Genomic DNA, 18,571 nt, shown 5'->3' with positions numbered 1-18,571 from the left:
TGACTCTTTCCAATGATGGATGGCGTGACAATCTTCTTAAGGGTTTGAGTCCGTTTTTCTTTTTGTTTTTGGTAGTTAGTGATAAGGGTGCCTCAAGCAAAGCTTCACTTGGGCCTAGCACATTTGTCTTTGATCTTATGATCAAAAATAAATTGTTGTGTTTTGGGTGGTGAAAGTCGTGACTTTGAGACTCTTGTGTTGACTGATAATCATCAAGTGGTTTTTCGGGACCATTGTGTGCTCAAATCTTATCTAAGATTGTTGTGGGCCCTCGACTCTGTGTCTTTAGCAATCCCATAGATTGTGTGGTGAGAAATTGCAGTGCAAGTACAGGTCCCGAGCCATTGGTCTAGAACTTGCCCTGAATGTTTGTTGAGGCGAAATCCTAAGTGAATTTTGACTTGAGACATGATTATAGGCTCTCCTTGGTCCAAATGATAGCTTGAATACTTCCATAACCTACCAATGATAAGATCCCTAGTCACCCTTTTGAGCCTTAGACCTTTTTCCTTCAAAGAACCGTGATACAAGCCTTTGCCCATTCTAAAAGATACCCTCTCTTGGCACCTAATCTTTCCTTTAGCACATGGCAAAAGTATAAGTTTGGGGGGAGAGACGAGGATGGCAACAAAAGTGGTAAAAAGGTACAAAATGAAGAAAAGGAAAGCCAATGAAAAAAGAAAGAAAAGCAAAAAGACAAAAAGAATGCTCAAAGTAGAATTGAATAAAAAGAGATTCAAGAAAAGCAAAGAATGAAAGGTGTGAAAAGTTGAGAAAGGAGAAAAGATTTGAAATGTATAAGAACGAGTGACAGTGTGTCTCTCTAACCCCTTAGAAAAAAGTGAAAAGACTCAAAAGTCAAATGAATTTGAGCCAAAATGAAACAAAAGAAGTGCTTAAGGGAAGATGAAACCTACTTAGACCAAACATTACCTACCCTAAACCAAAAACCTTCACTATGTCTCCACAAAAGCCCTATATGATCTTGAGTTGAATGAAACTTACATTAGTGGTGACTCACATAAGGGGAAAGCATATGGTACTTAGAGCCAGACTCGTGACTTTTCCTTGAGAGAGATGAGTTATTTTCTATTAACCTCGTTCTGAGTGCCACTATTCTAAAGGTGAGGTTTGCTTAGGGAGAGTTGAGGACGTATGAGTTTGGGTTCCACAATGACCAAAGTAATAGAAAGAGTTCTTTGATGTGTTGAGTCAACTCTTGATGCTCTTGTGTCGCACTTAATCCATGGTGTTTCAAAGAGTAAATGTTGTTAATGATTCATTTGTATTGAGGGCAATTGTTAGTCCCAATTGACGCTAGATGAGGTTACTTTAGGACAACTGAATTTTCTGGGATTTTTCACTTGAGGGGTGGGTCTTATTTTGTTTGCTTGAGGACAAGCAAAAACTTAAGTTTGGGAGAGTTGATAACTAGGGATTTTGCTACATTTTATACTCCTTCTTGTTTAAGTTTTGATTAAAAATGTGTACAAAATAGTCTCAAAGGCTCACAAGTTGTGCTTGATTGCAGGTTTGATCAACAAGGTGAAAAGACATCAAAGATCAGCTCAAAAGGAGTGAAACTTGCACAAGTATCAAGACAAGACAAAGCTCAGACAAAGCAAGGCCAGTGCGGCCGCACACCATTCTGTGCGGTCCGCACAAATGAGGTTCAGAGAGTATGATATTCAAGCAAAAAGGGCAATGCGGCCACACTAGGTTTTGTGCGGTCCGCACTGGATCAATGCGGCCGCACTGGATTTAGTATGGTCCGCAGTAAGAAGGATCAGAGAGTTGCCAGTTCCAAGTTTCAAGCCAATGCGGTCCACGCTCCATTTCATGCAGACCGCACTAGAAACCTCCACGGTCGCACTCCATTCTGTATGGTCCACATTGCCTGAGTTCAAAGAGATGGATTTTTATTTCCAAAGCCATAGTGCGGCCGCACGTGATTTTGTGCGGTCCGCACTAGCCCCGCAGGGGTATTTTTATCCAGATTTTTCAGCTTAGTATAAATAACTTCTTTTCCCATATTTAGGTCATCAAATAGTTTTCTCTTCAGAGCTGCACTCGTGACTTCATAGTTTTAGCTGTTTTGAGTAATTTTAGCTACATTTCAATATTGAATCATCTTGTTTCGTTTAGTAATTAATTAATATGAGATTTTCTTCATCTATTTCTTGCTTTTCTTCTTTAATTATGAGTAGCTAAACCCATAAGCTAGGGTTGTGGCTCAACCCTAGTGTGGGTAATTGATGGGTCTTGTGTTTTAGGGCTAGATTGACTATGGGTGTTTGATATTTAGGCTAATTTCATGTTTAATTGCTGAATTAGTGGTTGCAAACACTAGTTTGTATTTAGTTGACTTGAGCTCTTCTTGAGAAAGAGAGATTTAGTCTCTGAAATTGGTCCAACAAGGAATTAGGGCGTACTCAAGAGATTGATAGCCGCAATTAAAGGGTTAAACCTTGAAAGAGTAATACCCGACTTGAACCTTGATTGCTTGTGCAAATTTGCATACCCAATTGGTCTTGAGAAAGTCAATTCGGGCAAAATCACTTGAACCACTGAGAGGTGTAGAGTGGGTAAAATCGTGCAACGGTTATATCATACTCCCCAAATATGTCAATCATGCCTTAGACTCAAATATCCGTCAATTGACCACCTAGGCAAAAGTCACTACCCTAGTGCCTTTTAAACCATTTGAACAACCCACAACATTTTACTCTTAGCTTATTCTAGTTTAATTTACCATTGTAGTTTGATAAAAGTAGAAGTAAAACAAAAATCCAAAAATGTTTAGAAGTGTAATTTGGAACACATACCCAACTCTAAATTAGATAGATACCCGACTCCAACATCTAGCTCTCTGTGGAAATCGATCCCGACCCTAAATCGGGTAAAATCTACTTCGACCCTCTCTTGATACTCAATAGTAGTCCAGGGTAGGCTTCGATCACCAACTCAGGGTCAAGAGGGGTTCATCGCTTCCTCGATACTTCAGGGTGCTTTGGTCCGTCTAGTGGGCCTCATGGTGAGTGTGGCACAGGCCAGAACATTCTTTGTAGAACCATCCGTCTCTCAGGCTAGGGGAGGAGCACAAACTCCTGCTACCGACACTCCGGAGCAGATGGCTCCTTAGTTTCAGGCTCTAGCAACTCAGCCCGTTGGGGTAGTTCTGTCGGGTGTTGCAGCACAAACCGGTGATGGATCATCTATGTCTTCTGAGGCTTTATAGAGATTGGATAGGTTTACCAAGCTTTTCCTAGTTCACTATGGCGGTACATCTTCAGAGGATCCCCAAGACCATCTGGACAGTTGTTATGAGGTGTTACAGATCATGGGGATAGTGGAGACCAATGGGGTCAACTTTGCTACATTTCATCTTTCAGGTTCCACCAAGAAATGGTGGAGGGATTTTATGTTAGCCAGACCAGCTGGGTTGCCGGCTCTTACTTGGGAACAGTTCTCTCAGCTATTTTTGGAAAAGTATCTTCCTATTTAGAGAGAGGACTTCCGGAGGCAGTTCGAGTGTCTGCAGTAGGGCTCTATGACTTTCACTCAGTACAAGACTCAATTTGTGGATCTGGCCCATCATGCTATTATTTTGCTTCCTACAAAGAGAGAGAGAGAGAGAGGATGAGGAGGTTTATTGAGGGACTTGCCCAGCCTATCAGACTGCAGATGGCTAAGGAGACTGGAAGTTGGAAGCGCGATTTCCTTTCAGGCGGCAACCAATATTGCTAGACGAGTTGAGAATGTTCTAGCTCAAGAGAGTGGTCAGGGGTCTGACAAGAGGCCACATCACTCCAGTGGATTTAGTGGGGCCTCATTTGGAAGTCGAGGTACTTTTGGTAGGGGCTATCCTCCCAGGCCATTTCATTCAGCACTCCAGGCATCCCATGGAGCTTCAGGGTGTCGTGGTCCCTATGTACCTTCTTCGGGGCAGCCAGCTTATAGTGCACCACCAGCTCCTATCAGAGCACCTCATCTTTAGATTTATTATCACGGTTAGTCGGCTCGTCCGGGTCAGTCTCAGTTTCCAAAGCTAAAGTATCAGGATGGATGTTTTGAGTGGTGATTATGGGCATATCCGGAGGACCTGTCCGATATGATTGGGTGTTCAACCACAACATCAGGGTTCTCGTGCCATGATTCCGGCACCAGTTGCTGTACCGCTTGCTCAGCCAGCCAGAGGCAGGGGTCAGGTAGATAGAGGTAGGGTCCAGACTGTTAGAGGTGGAGGTGAGACTGTTAGAAGTACAGGCCCACTAGCTAGAGGTTGTCCTAGGAATACGGTTCAGAGTGGTGGGGCCCAGCCCCGATGTTATGTTTTCCCAGCCAGGCCTGAGGCTGAGTCATCTGATGTTGTTATCACAGGTACTGTTTCAGTTTGCAATAGAGATGCTTCAGTTCTATTTGATCCAGGGTCTATATACTCCTATCTGTCATCTTACTTTGCTTCATATTTGGTTATGCCTCGTGATTCTTTGAGTGCTCCCGTGTATGTGTCCATACCGATGGGGGATTCTATTATTGTAGATCATGTCAATCGCTCATGTGTGGGTATTATTGGGGTTTTGAGACTAGCGTAGATCTCCTACTTCTTGATATTGTCAATTTTAATTTCATTTTGGGGATGGATTGACTGTGACCTTATCATGCTATATTAGGTGTCACGCCAAGACTGTGACCTTAGCCTTGATAGGGTTGCCTTGATTAGAGTGGAGAGGGACTCCTGGTCATTCTACCAATAGAGTTATTTCTTATATGAAGGCTCGACGTATGGTTGAGAAGGGGTGTCTAGTTTATCTGGCTTATGTCCGCGATTCTAGTGCGGAGGTTCCTTCCATGGATTCTATACCAATTGTTCGAGAGTTTCCAGAGCTATTTCTTGCAGACCTATCGGGGATGCCACCCGACAGGGATATTGACTTCTGTATCGACTTGGTTCCGGGCACTCAACCCATTTCTATTCCGCTATAGCATATGGCCCCGCCAGAGTTGAAAGAGTTAACGGAGCAGTTGCAAGATTTGCTTGATAAGGGCTTTATTAGACCCAGTGCCTTGCTTTGGGGTGCGCCCATGTTGTTTGTAAAGAAGAAGGATGGATCGATGAGGATGTGCATAGATTATTGGCAGTTGAACAAAGTCACCATCAAGAACAAGTATCCGTTGCCGAGGATTGATGACTTATTTGATCAGCTTTAGAGTGCCAAGGTGTTTTCAAAGATCAATTTGAGATCTGGCTACCATCAGTTGAGGATTAGGGCATCCGATGTCCCTAAGACAACTTTTCGGACTCGGTATGAGCATTATGAGTTTCTAGTAATGTCATTCGGGCTGACAAATGCCTCAGCAACATTTATGGATTTGATGAATCGGGTGTTCATGACTTACCTAGATTCCTTTGTGATTGTGTTTATTGATGATATCTTGATCTATTTATTACGTCTTGCGTTTTTTATGTAGACTCAGGGATGAGATTATCTTAAGGTTAACGTATTTATGCTATTTATAACAAGCAATAAGCAAGTGCCATGAAGGATAAATGGTACACGAATTAAAGAAAATGAGTTTTATTGAAGGTTGTCGATTTGGGATAAAATATGGTCCGAGCTATAATACTCGATATTTATGGACTAGTACCAAACAAGGTACCATATAACCGTGATAGTATGCTGTATAAAGTAGATTAAAAATTAGTAGTATTTTAAGTAATTTGAGATAATTCTTAATTATACGGGTAACTGATTAATTATCGGGTATCGGGACATTACCTAATTAATTAATAAACTATGAGATAAGATAACCCCCACCCCAAAACGTGGCAGCTAGCCACATTCTAAAGAAATGACTAAGAGTCATTTCTTGTTAGGTGGCAAAATGTTACACATTCACTCCATTTTAAGATTTTTCATATTCACTAAAGACTAAACTATCAGAATGATAATCATTCTTTCATCAAAGCATTTTTCAACCAAACCTAACGTTAGCCATTTTATATAACGTCTTTTAACCAAACTTCTTACAACCAGAACGTTAGCAAGCTTTCAACAAAACATTTTTTTAACCAAGATCGAACGAGAATTATTGGAATCTTAACAACGTATAAAATTTATGGTTCTAAAGGAGTACGGTGCAACATTTTCCAAGAATATCATATGGATTTTTTCTTATCCCATATATGTTAAGGCTATCCCTTCTTTCTTTTTGGCATGATCGAAATTATACAGAAGAAACGAGCAAACGCATAATTTTTACAAACGAATCCATTCGTAAAAATACTAGGGGTCTCTATGTTCTTAATTCCCCATGTGACATATTATTATATCTTCTATTCATGGGTCTCAGAATAATACGCAGTTGATAAAGTTTATTCAAAAACAATATTGTGATTTTTAACATATTTTCATGCATTTTATTCATTTATACATGTACATTGACTCATGACCCAACGACATTATATACACATATTTATATGTATATATTTATGTATATGGGATATGGGAAAAAGGTTGCGGCGTTATATACGCACCACCACCTGATCAGTTGGTATATGTTGATGATGTTGCCATAGTGGCTGAGACGATATGATGGGATGCACTCAGAGGCTTGATGATATTATGTACACCTATACCTATGCATGACATGACATTTATATGCACGTGCATGACATTATAAATGTTTCAGAATTTACAAAGTTATTCAAATTTACAGGTGGATTTCTTTATTCCATATTTTATCTATGTCTTTTATGTACTGATTTTCATGCCTTACATACTTAGTAAATTTTTTGTACTAACGCCTTATTTCATGGGGCCTACGTTCATGCCCGCAGGTGCAGGTAGGCATGCTAACAGTCCCCTTTTTTAGGTTCCTTGATCAGCGAGAGTTGGCGTGCTCTACTTGATCTAGAGCTGCTTTTGATTTTGGTATGATATGCTTGTATATATACATAGGTATGATGTGGCGCGGTCCCGTCTTTATACGATTGTAGTTCTATTAGAGGTCTGTAGACAGTTATGTATAGTTGGATAGTAGGTGGCCTTATCGACTTTCAGTTTTGGGTATATAGTTTTCTATAGAGGCCTTGCCGAATCGCCCACTGTAATCTGTGCGTATACGTATATATATCTTTTGGACAGGTTTTCCTCATGCATGTTAATCTCGTAATTCAGCAGATATTATTCATGTTTATATCTTAGTCGCATGCTTAAGGGTGTTCAATAGGTAGGACTCGGGCACTCGTCGCGGCCCATTGGTTTGGGTCGTGACAAAAGTGGTATCAGAGCAGTTCTGTCCTAGAGTTGTCTATAGACCGTGTCTAGTAGAGTCTTGTTTATGGGTGTGTTCTGCACCACACTTATAGACAGGAGGCTACAGGACATATAGGATGTTATCCTCTCTTTTTATCTAAGATAGTGTGATATAAGAATTCATGTTCCTAACAATATGTTACATTTTCAATGATTCCTCCAAAGACAACAGCCGCCCAGAAGGGAAAGTTCGTGGCTGGCAAGACTACTAGTCGAGCGCCATGAGTTACTAGTGCTCAGAGATAGTCTCATAGTGAGATTCCATCTCACACTTCACATACCCACCCTTTCCAAAAAAGCTCCGAGGGGCAGCAGCCCCAGCGCCCGCCCCTGTACGTTTAGCCCCTCAGCTAGATGCACCGGGTCAGGAGATGAGAGATGCTATTCAGCTATTAACTCGATTAGTAGCCGCACAGGCTCGACATATGTAAGTAGGTATTGGTCATGAAGATAGGTTTTTCAGTGCGAGGGTTCGTGACTTCATTAATTTAGACCCTCCAGTATTCACCAGGGCATATCCAAACGAGGACCCTCAGGTATTTATTGATAGAATTCAGAGGACGTTAAGGGTAATGAAGTCCACTACAACTAAGTCAGTTGAGCTAGCTTCCTATAGACTCCGAGATGTTGCAGTTAATTGGTACGAGTCTTGGGAATTGTCCAGAGTTGAGAATGCCCCTCCAGCAGTATGGCAGGAGTTTATAGAAGATTTTCTTTATCATTATCTGCCGCTAGAGCTTAGACAGGCCAGAGTTGATAGGTTCTTGACCCTTCTGCAGGGTAACATGAGTGTTTGGGAGTACAGTCTTCAGTTTGATTCATTGTCTAGGTATGCTCCCACTATTGTATCTAAGATGGAGGATCGAGTTTTCCGGTTTGTGATGGGATTAGAGTCGCACTTGCTTAATGATTGTATGTCGGTCTCACTTCAGCCAGACATGGATATTTCTCGTATTCAGGAATATGCTCAGGGTGTAGACAAGCGTATGCGGAAACAGAGGGCCGATTGTGAGCATGATAGGGCCCAGAATAAGAGAGCGAGGTTTTTGGGTCCTTCTGGTAAGTTTCGAGGTGGTCAGAGACAACAGTACCCTAGGTATCCAGCGCAGCCGGCTAGCTCACCTCCCCAGCTTGGCAGTAAGAGATTTGATCGTTCCACATATTCAAGGCCTGGTTAGAATTCCAGGGCCTCAGGTTCTCAGTATACGGTTGAGTCAAGTCAGATGAGGTCACCCTTTCCACGATGTACTCAGTGTGGTAAGCAGCATGTCGGGCAGTGCCGTATGGGATTGGGTGTTTGTTATACTTGTGGTTATCCGGGCCACGTTATGAGGGATTGTCCAACGAGAGGTTATGCATGCATAGCCCAGCAAACGGGATCTGTAACTGGTTCGTCATTATCAGTATGCCCATATGGGCAAGGTTCACAATCACTAATGAGTCGTGGTAGAGGCAGATGCGGAGTATCTAGCTCAAGCGGTCCTCAGAACGGCATTTATGCATTGGCAGGATGACAAGATCAAGAGTCATCACCTGATGTTGTTATAGGTATATTATCAGTCTCCTCATATGATGTATATGCGCTGATTGACCTAAATTTCACCTTATCATATGTTACTCTGTTGGTTTGCTAGTAAGTTTGGAATAAAAACTGAATTGGTTAAACCCTTTGAGGTGTCTACACTTGTTGGGGACTCAGTGATAGCTAAGCAAGTATATAAGGGTTGTATAATAGTATTTCATAGTTGATCTAACGTAGCGGACCTAATCGAGTTAGATATGGTAGAATTTGATGTTATAATGGGTATGGATTGGTTGGATTCTTGTCATGCCAACGTTGATTGTAGATCAAAGATAGTCCGATTTCAATTTCAAGGGGAGCCTGTTTTAGAGTGGAAAGGTAATACGGCGTCACCGAAAGGTAGATTTATTTCCTATCTCAAGGCAAGGAAGATGATAAGAAAGGGCTGTATTTATCACTTGGTTTGGGTCCAGGATATGGAAGTAGAGTCACCAACCATTCAGTCCATCCTTGTGGTTAATGAATTTCCCGATGAGCTTCCGGGTCTTTCGCCAAAGCGAGAAATTGAGTTTGCTATTGACCTAGTACCAGATACTCATCCAATATCTATTCTCCCTATAGAATGGCCCCCACAGAGCTGAAAGAGTTGAAAGAACAACTAAAGGACTATTTGAAAACGGCTTTATCCGACCTAGTACATCACTGTGGGGAGCGCTTGTGTTATTTGTAAGGAAGAAATATGTTTCCTTACAGATGTGTATTGATTATAGACAGTTGAATAAGGTGACGATCAAGAATCAGTACCCGCTCCCGAGGATTGATGATTTATTTGATCAGTTGCAAGGTGCCAAGTGTTTTTCAAAGATAAACTTGAGGTCCGGCTACCATCAGGTAAGGGTTAAGGAGGAAGATATTATGAAGAGAGCATTTAGGACCAGATACAGGCATTTTGAGTTTCGTGTTATGTCGTTCGGTTTAACCAATGCCCTAGCAGAATTTATGGGTTTGATGAACCATATGTTACAGCCCTTTTTAGATCTGTTTGTAATTGTATTTATTGACGATATATTGGTGTATTCTCGTTCAGAGGCTGAGCATGCAGATGATTTGTGTAATGTGCTCAGAGTTCTACAAAAAGGGAAGTTGTATGCAAAATTCTCAAAATGTAAATTCTGGTTGAACTCTATAGCTTTCCTTGGGCATATCATTTCGGGTGAAGGCATCCGGGTGGATACACAAAAGATTGAGGCAGTAAAGACTTGGCCTAGATTCACAACACCGACGGAGGTTCGTAGCTTTCTCGGTTTGGCAGGCTATTACAAGAGATTTGTAAAGGGATTTTCTTCCCTTTCAGCACCTTTGACAAAGTTGACTTAGACGGGAGCAAAATTTCAATGGACTGATGCTTGCGAATGGAGTTTCCAGGCATTAAAGGACAGATTAACCTCAGCACCGGTCTAACGCTCCCAGAAGGGACCGATGGCTACATTATTTATTGTGACGCTTCAGGCATTGGATTGGGTTATATGCTGATACAGCACGGTAAGGTTGTAGCTTATGCTTCTATACAACTAAGAAATCACGAGAAGAACTACCCGTCCCATAATTTAGAGTTAGCCGTGGTGATTCATGCACTAAAGATGTGGAGGCACTATTTGTATGGCATTTATGTTGATATCTATACGGATCATAAGAGCCTCTAGTATATCTTTAGGCAAAAGGAATTGAATTTACATCAAAGGAGATGGTTGGAGCTACTCAAAGATTATGATGTTGATATTTTATACCATCTGGGGAAGATAAATGTGGTAGCCGATGCCCTCAGCCGTAGATCTATGGATAGCCTGTCATATTTATAGCCAGGAAAGAGGGGAATAGCCTATGAGGTTCATCAGCTAGGTAGTCTTGGAGTTTGGTTACTGGACTCAGGTGATATTGGAATTGCTATTCAGGATACGTCAAAATCCTCTTTAGTAACTGAAGTAAAGGAACGCCAATACGAAAATCCTGTGTTAGTTCATTATAGGGATACCACCCCTCAGAAAGAGAAGACACCGTTCGAAATTACAGGAGATGGAGTCCTCAGATATCGAGGATGATTATGTGTCCCTAATGTTATAGGGCTGCATCGGCAGGTGATGGGAGAAACTCACTATTCTCGTTATTCTATCCATCCAGGAGCGACAAAGATGTATCATGATATCAGGGAAGTATATTGGTAGGACGGAATGAAAAAGGATATAGCGGAGTTTGTTGCTCAGTGTCCTAACTATTAGCAAGTTAAGATTGAGCATCAGAAACCCGGTGGATTATTGCAGGCTATAGAGATTCCGACTTGGAAATGGGAAGTAATCAATATGAATTTCATCGTAGGCTTACCTCGTACCCAGTGTAAGTTTGATTCGATATAGGTGATTGTTTATAGGCTTACAAAGTCAGACCATTTTCTACCCGTTAGGACTACATATTCCGCAGAGGATTATGCAAGGCTTTATATTAAGGAGATAGTACGACTGCATGGTGTCCTTTTATCTATTATCTCGGATAGAAGAGCTCAATTTACAGCTAACTTCTGGAGGTCCTTCCAAAAAGGATTGGGGACTCATGTAAGTCTTAGTGCAACATTTCATCCCCAGACAGACGAACAGGATGAGCGTACTATTTAGACACTTGAGGATATGTTATGAGCTTGTGTGATAGGCTTCAAAGGTAGCTGGGATGATCATCTGCCGCTTATTGAGTTCGCATATAATAATAGCTACCATTCCAATATTCAGATGGCTCCATACGAAGCTCTTTACGGACATAAGTGTAGGCCGCCTATAGGGTGGTTCGATGTTGGGGAAACTACGTTAGTAGGACCAGACTTAGTACAACAGGAAATCAAGAAAATTAAGCTTATACAGGAAATGCTATTAGCAGCTAAAAGCCGTCAGAAGTCTTATGCGGATAATCGATGGCGAGATTTGGAATTTTAGGTTGACGATTAGGTATTCCTAAAGGTATCACCGATGAAAGACGTTATGAGTTTCGGAAAAAGGGGGAAACTTAGCCCTTGATACATTGGACCATATAAGATCATGCACAAGGTAGGCTAGGTAGGTATGAGTTAGACTTGCCTTCTGACATGGAATCTGTACATCTAGTCTTTCATGTGTCTATGCTCGATAAATGTATCGGATATCCTTCCAGAGTTGTGTTAGTTGACGACGTTCAGGTCACAGAGCACCTATCATATGAAGAAACTCCCATTGCTATATTAGACAGACAAGTTCAGAGATTGAGAACCAAAGACGTAGCTTCGGTGAAAGTATTTTGGAGAAACAACAATGTGGAAGAAATGACTTGGGAGGACGAGGAAGACATGAAGTCTAGATATCCCTACTTATTTCCTCCTCTGGTGAAGGGCCCGACTGAGACGTCATAACCTTAAGGTACGTGTATAGATTCTTGAGTTAGTTATTGTCATTAGTCGTGTGAGGCCATTATTGTTATTGATGATTGTGGTCATATGTGGCGTTGAATTATTGAGTTTCTATAGGAAGAGTTGGTAGTAGTGTTATTACAAAGTCTACTCTGCCAATGTTATATAGATCCTGGGAAGTTAAACATTCGAGGACGAATGTTTCTAAGGGGGAAGGATGTTACATCTCGCATTTTTGTATGTTAAAGTTTCGTTTTCATTTAATCGACGTAGACTCGGGGATGAGATTATCTTGAGGTTAATGTGTTTATGTTATTTATAACAAGCGATAAGTAAGTGCCATGAAGTATAAATGGTACACGAATTAAAGAAAATGAGTTTCATTGAAGGTTGTCGATTTGGGATAAAATATGGTCCGAGCTATAATACCCAATATTTATGGACTAGTACCATACAAGGTACCATATGACCGTGATAGTATGCTGTATAAAGTAGATTAAAAATGAGTAGTATTTTAAGTAATTTGAGATAATTCTTAATTATGCGGGTAATTGATTAATTATCGGGTAATGGGACATTCCCTAGTTAATTATTAAATTACGAGATAAGACTAAAACCCCCCAAAATGTGGCAGCAAGAAGCTAACCAAACAAATGACTAAGGGTTATATTGGCTTTAGGTGGAAAAATGTTACACATTCACTCCATTTTAAGATTTTTCATATTCACTAAAGACTAAACCATCAGAATGATAATCATTCTTACATCAAAGCTTCTTTCAACCAAACCCAACGTTAGCCATTTTATAGAACGTCTTTCAACCAAACTTCTTACAACCAGAACATTAGCAAACTTTCAACAAAATCTTTTTTAACCAAGATCCTACGAGAATTATTGGAAGCTTAACGACGTACAAATTTTGTGGTTCTAAAGGCATACGGTGCAACCTTTTCCAAGAATATCATACGGTTTTTTTCTACTCTAGGTATTGTCACGACCCAGAATCCACTAAGGGCCGTGAGGGTGCCGGACACCACTGTCAGGCAAGCCAACACCAAATAACTAGTAATTTCTCATTTTAATTCTTTTTGAAGTCGTTTCTTTTAAACATTAAATAATAAATAATAAACTTCACTGAATAAATAATGATGTCTTTACAAAATTTATCTACTGAATAATCCCGTGATAATCTCAGAACCCGGTATCACAAGTGCATGAGCAATTTCTAGGAAAAACAAGATGTAATACAATAACTGTATTGAATACAAATTGGATAGAAAGGAAAATACAATACAATATTGTGAAGGAGACTCTGCTGGCTGTGGGTCGTCTCGAGAGGTGCAGCTCACCTAAGTCTCCGTATCAACCATGTCGCCGCGCCTATCTAGGCCACTAGACATACATGTGCCTGTGCAACAAAAATGCACAGCAAGTATAGTATGAGTACTAAAACAATGTGTACCCAGTAAGAATCCCGTCTAACCTCGAAGAAGTAGATATGAGAGGTCAACTTCGACACTTACTAGTGGTCCAATACTAATATATTAATAAGATTAATAATCATGGATTTATTAGAAACTGCAGTAAAATCAAGTAAATCAAGAAATAAGTAAACAATCCTTTTTATATTTAGAAGTTTTCAAATTCATAATCCATTGTTCGTCAATTTATCTCAGACCAGGGAGGCATTATCAATTTGTAAGTGTCAAGAAAACATCACAAGCATGCGCAAATCATGTCGAGGTGTACGGCCCGATAAAGTATTTAAAATGTGCACTGCCAGAGGGTCGAATGGAGCGAACCATAGATGCATCTATTTAATCCCGCTCGCGAATCATACCTGCAACGCGGGCACACATAGATACACACATTTAAACAGCCAATTAAGAATTTATCAGGGAACATTTGTCCAAGGAAAAGCCAATTCTCTTTTAATGATTTAAGAAAGTGAAGTTTAATCTTTTTGGAAATTCATTTACTAATTTGATATGATTTAAGCAATTCAAACTGTCAATAAGATTACAAATATTCCAAGTATATCATGCTTTTGGGTCCTAGACTACCCGGACTTAGACATAATAGTAGCTACACACGGACTCTCGTCACCTCGTGCGTACGTAGCCCCCACAAATAGAAGCACATAACCAATTATTTTACTTATGGGGACAATTCTCTCTTACAAGGTTAGAAAGGAGACTTACCTCGCTCCGAAGTTCCAAAACCGGCTTCCATGCCCTTCCGACGACTTAAATCGATGCCCTAATGCTCCAAAACTAACCAAATAACAGGAAAACCAATGAAAATATACCCTAATACTCATAACAATTTAATTTATAACAATTCCTAACCCCGATCAAAAGGTTGACAAAATTGCCCTCGGGCCCACGTGCCCGGGTTTCGAAATTTTTCGAAGATAAACTTTACCCATAACCTTACGAACTCAAATATATAATTTACTCTCAATTTCATACCCAAAATCATGGTCAAAATCCAAAATACCAATCCTAGGTCTTTCCACCTAAACCCTAAGTTTTTACCAATTTTCTTGCTCAAATCCGTAATAATATCATGTATTTAACTCACAAGGGGTCGAATTAACTTACCTCATGTTTGATGATGATATCCCTCTCTTGAAGCTCTCCAAAAATCGCGCAAACAAGAGTAAAATGGAAAAGAATGGGGCAAACCCCCGTTTTAAAGAAACCTTTCTGCCTCTAGCATTTTCGCACCTGCGGTGCATAGACCGCTTCTGCGGTCCCAGGCTCAAGTCCAAAATCCGTTTATGTGGTCCCATCAGCGCAGATGCACACCCGCATCTGCAGGTAAATCTCTGCACCTGCGGTCGCTGCCCTTATTCGCCCAAACCGCACTTGCGACCATTCCCTCGCTCCTGCGATCACGCACCTACGGTCAAGCTTGCGTTGGTGCGATTAAACCAGAACTGGTGCACTTCAGCCATCCCTTATTTTCCATTTTCGATCTGTTGACCATCCGGAATTCACCTGAGGCCCCCGAGACCCCATCCAATCACACCAACCAGTCACATAACATAACATGGACCTGTTGGAGGCCTCAAATCACATCAAACAACGCTAAACCATGAATCGCACTCCAATTCAAGCTTAATGCACTTTAGAATTTCAAACTTCAAGATTCGATGCCGAAACCTACCAAATCACGTCCGATTGACCTCAAAATTTGCACACAAGTCATATTTAACATTACAGACCTACTCCAACTTCCTAAATCGGAATCCGACCCCGATATCAAAATGTCCAACACCGGTTAAACTCATCAAAACCTTCAAATTTCTATCTTTAGCCAAATGACTCTAAAATGACCCACGGACCTCCGAATTCACTTCCGATCGCGCTCCCAATACCAGGATCACCATACGGAGATATTCCCAGTATCGAAATCCCAAACGGACATTGATAACACTGAAATACACTTTAACCCAAACTCATGAAACTCTTTCAAAAATGCTACTTCCACAAGAGGTGCCGAAAAGTTCCTGGGTCCTCCAAAGCCTGATCTGAACATACACCTAAGTCTGAAATCATCATACGAACTTGCTGGAACCTTCAAATCCCGATTTCAAGGCCGTTTACTCAAAAATCCACTCTTAGTCACTTCTTTCAACTTAAAGCTTCCGAAATGAGAATTTTCTTTCCAAATCGACTCTGAACTTTCCGAAATTCAATTCCGACCACGCGTACAAGTCATAATACCTGAAGTGAAGCTGCTTATGGCCTCAAACTACTGAACGACATGCTAGAGCTCAAAATGACTGGTCAGGTCGTTACAGGTATGTTAAGGCTATCCCTTCTTTCTCTTTGGCATGATCCAAATTATACAGAAGAAACGAACAAACACACAATTTTCACAAACGGCTCTATTCGTAAAAATACTAGGGGTCTCTGTCTTCTTAATTCCCAATGTGACATATTATTATATCTTTTGTTCATGGGTCTCAGAATAATACGCAGTTGACAAAGTCTATCCGAAAGAAATATTGAGAATTTTAACATATTTTCATGCATTTTATTCATTTATATATGTACATTGACCCATGACCCGATGGTGTTATATACGCGTATTTATATGTATATATTTATTTATATGGGATATGGAAAAAAGGTTACGGCGTTATATACGCACCACCACCTGATCAGTTGGTATATGTTGATGATGTTGCCACTGTGGCTGAGACGATATGATGGGATGCCCTCAGAGGCTTGATGATATTATGTACATCTATACCTATGCATGACACGACATTTATATGCATGTGCATGACATTATAAATGTTTCAGAATTTACAAAGTCATTCAGATTTACAAATGGATTTCTTTATTCCATGTTTCATCTATGTCTTTTATGTACTGATTTTCATGCCTTACATACTCAGTACATTTTTCGTACTGATGATCTATTTCACGGGGCCTGCGTTCATGCTCGCAGGTGCAGGTAGGCAAGCTGACGGTCCCCCTTCTTATGATCCTTGATCAGTGAGAGTTAGCGTGCTCCACTTGATCCGGAGCTGCTTCTGATTTTGGTACGATATGCTTGTATATATACATAGGTATGATGTGGCTCAGTCCCGTCTTTGTACAGTTGTATTTCTATTAGAGGTCTGTAGGTAGTTATGTATAGTTGGATAGTAGGTGGACTTGTCGGCTTTCAGTTTTAGGTATATAGTTGTTGATAGCGGTCTTGCCGGCTCGCCCACTATAATCCGCACGTATACGTATATATGTCTTTTGGACAGGTTTTCCTCATGCATGTTATTCTCGTAATTCAGCAGATATTATTCATGTTTATATCTTAGTCGCATGCTTAAGGGTGTTCGACAAGTAGGATTCAGGCACTCGTTGCTGCCCATTGATTTGGGTTGTGACTCTATTCCTGCAGCCGAGAGGAGCATGACCAGCAACTTTAGATCGTACTTCAGACTCTTAGAGATAGCCAGTTATATGCTAAGTTTTCAAAATGCGAGTTTTGGTTGCGTACAATTTCTTTCTTGGGTCACGTTGTATCAACAAAGGGTATTCAGGTGGATCCTAAGAAGATTGAGGCCGTTCAAAATTGGCCTAGACCTACTTCATCCACAAAGATCCGTAGTTTCTTGGGTTTGGCGGGTTATTACCATCAGTTTGTGGAGGGGTTTTCATCTATAGCAGCCTCGTTGACTAGGTTAACCTAAAAGGGTGCCATGTTCAGATGGTCAGACGAGTGTGAAGCGAGCTTTCAGAAGCTCAAGACAGCTTTGGCTATGGCACCGATGTTGGTGTTGCCTATAGGTTCAGGGCCTTATTCAGTATAATGTGATGCATCTCGTATTGGACTTGGTGCGGTATTGATGCAGGGTGGAAAGGTTATTGTATATACCTCACGGTTGCTAAAGGTTCATGAGAAGAATTATCCTGTTCATGACTTGGAACTGGCAGCCATTGTTCACACGCTGAAAATTTGGAGGCACTATCTATATGGCATGTCGTGTGAGGTGTTCACGGATCATAAGAGTTTGCAGTATTTGTTCAAGGAGAAGGAGCTCAATTTGAGACAGAGGAGGTGGTTGGAGCTATTGAAAGATTATGATATTACCATCTTGTATCATCCTGGGAAAGACAATGTAGTGGCCAATGCTTTGAGTAGGAAGTCAGCTAGTATGGGCAGCCTTGCATACATTCCATTAGGTGAGGGACCGCTTGCATTAGATGTTCAGGCCTTAGCCAATCAGTTCGTGATGTTGGATGTTTTTGAGCACAGTCGTATTTTAGCTTGCATACTCACACGGTCTTATTTGTTCAAGCGCATCAAGGAGCGGCAGTATGATGACCCTCATTTGCTTGTCCTTAAGGGCACAGTGCAGCACGGTGATGCCAAGCAGGTTGCGATTGGAGATGATGGAGCTTTGAGGATGCAGGGTCATGTTTGTGTGCCTAATGTGGATGGGCTTCGTGAGTTGATTCTAGAGGAGGCTCACAGTTCACGGTATTCTATTTATTCGGGTGCCGCCAAGATGTATCAGGACTTGAGGCAACATTATTGGTGGATGAGGATGAAGAAGGATATTATTGCATATGTAGCTCGGTGTCTAAGTTATCAATAAGTAAACTACGAGCATCAAAGACCTGGTGGTTTGCTTCAGAAGATAGAGATTCCTGAGTGGAAGTGGGAGCGTATCACTATGGATTTCATTGTTGGACTCCTACGGACTCAGAGGAAGTTCGATGCAGTTTGGGTTATTGTGGATAGACTGACCAAGTCAGCGCATTTTATTCCTATTACAGTTTCCTATTCT

The sequence above is a fragment of the Nicotiana tabacum genome, chromosome 11 (assembly GCF_000715075.1).
Source record: "Nicotiana tabacum cultivar K326 chromosome 11, ASM71507v2, whole genome shotgun sequence".
NCBI lineage: Eukaryota > Viridiplantae > Streptophyta > Magnoliopsida > Solanales > Solanaceae > Nicotiana > Nicotiana tabacum.
This window is presented reverse-complemented; position numbering follows the sequence as displayed.